The following is a 1400-nucleotide window of genomic DNA, read 5'->3' as shown; positions in this document are numbered from 1 at the left end:
GTCAATTACTGGTGCTTGAAGATATTATAATGTAATATTCCCTTTCATCTATGTGTTGCTTGATGTGGAAGTCAAAAATAGCCTCCTCCTTGAACGTATTGTTGCCTATGTTTTGGAATATATATTCACAAACTTTTGTGTAAGTTTGGTTGATTTTTTAAGCAAATTTGCTGTCAATAAAGACCTTATTTATTTGCAAGTTTTGGCCGGCCCTAGTTTTTATGCTAGAAAAAATAAACGGAACAGAAACAACAAACCGAATCGTTTTGTTTAACATAAGATAAACATGTTTGGGTTGTTCTAAGCAACATAAAAATGACATATTTGGGCCAAAAACTCAACATATTTTGTCGGAGTCTACTGATAGAGCTTTTTGAGCACTTTAGTATGTGTTCAAAAGTTCCCGTTTTAGAAAGCATGGGGTTCACTGTCAAACAAATTTTTAAGCGAGGACATATCAAAGCCAAGTATTTTTGACCTAAAAATGACCAAAATAGTTTAAAACTTGATGAACGCCCAAAAATATGCTTTCGAACCCTAATAATTACAAACACTTTTGACATCCAGATATGGATCAAGAGGGATTGTATACTTGCAGCATACCAGCGTCGTTTCACCCTCATCTTTTTCCATGAAATTGTGCTTAAAACGATAAGGAAAAGTTTAGAAAAAGTGATGTAAAATTTTGCTTTACCAAGTACTATTTTGTGGGAATTGATGATTACTGTCGCAATCTTGGTGTCTGTGGATGGGGTGATATATGAAGAGTACTAGGGAAGTTTCGGTTCTACATCTATGGTTTACATTGAGTTCGTTAACTCACCCAACCTATCCTAAACTTTCCTAGTACTCTTCAGATAACTCCATCCACAGACATCAAGATTGCGACAATTGCCAAATGTAAAGTGCTGGTACGTTGTCAATCATACAGTACAAAGCCCCCCACAAAAAATAATTATTTACATGTCATAATTGTTCGGAATTTTACCCATAGAAAATTTGAACCGTCTCCCAGGGGAGTTGATGGCATAATCTTTGAGTCCCAGTACTTGGGCAATAAAATGTTCATTTGACAAAATATATTGGTAAAGTTTGGATTCTTAAAGCGTATTCTCTCGTTCCTACGCTTGTTTGTCCGCACCCTAGACGAAGTCGAGGGAGACCCCTCTCCTCATTGAAAAGGGCAATTCCAAGCTGATTGCTTTTTCGTAGAACTAGGAAAATGAAGATGATTGACACAACCACATTTTCTGCTCCACAATAGTAATGCAAATATGTAAGTTCTGTAGAGTTAAACTCTAAGCTCTAAGCTCTAAACTCGCCTTAATCGGGTGTTTTTTGAAATAGTTTCGGTATAACAATGGCATACACAATCTTTGTTCTAAAAGGAAGAGCTAGGT

This window comes from Tigriopus californicus, chromosome 12 (assembly GCF_007210705.1).
Source record: "Tigriopus californicus strain San Diego chromosome 12, Tcal_SD_v2.1, whole genome shotgun sequence".
Taxonomy (NCBI): Eukaryota; Metazoa; Arthropoda; class Copepoda; order Harpacticoida; family Harpacticidae; genus Tigriopus; species Tigriopus californicus.
Note: the sequence above shows the minus strand (reverse complement) of the source record.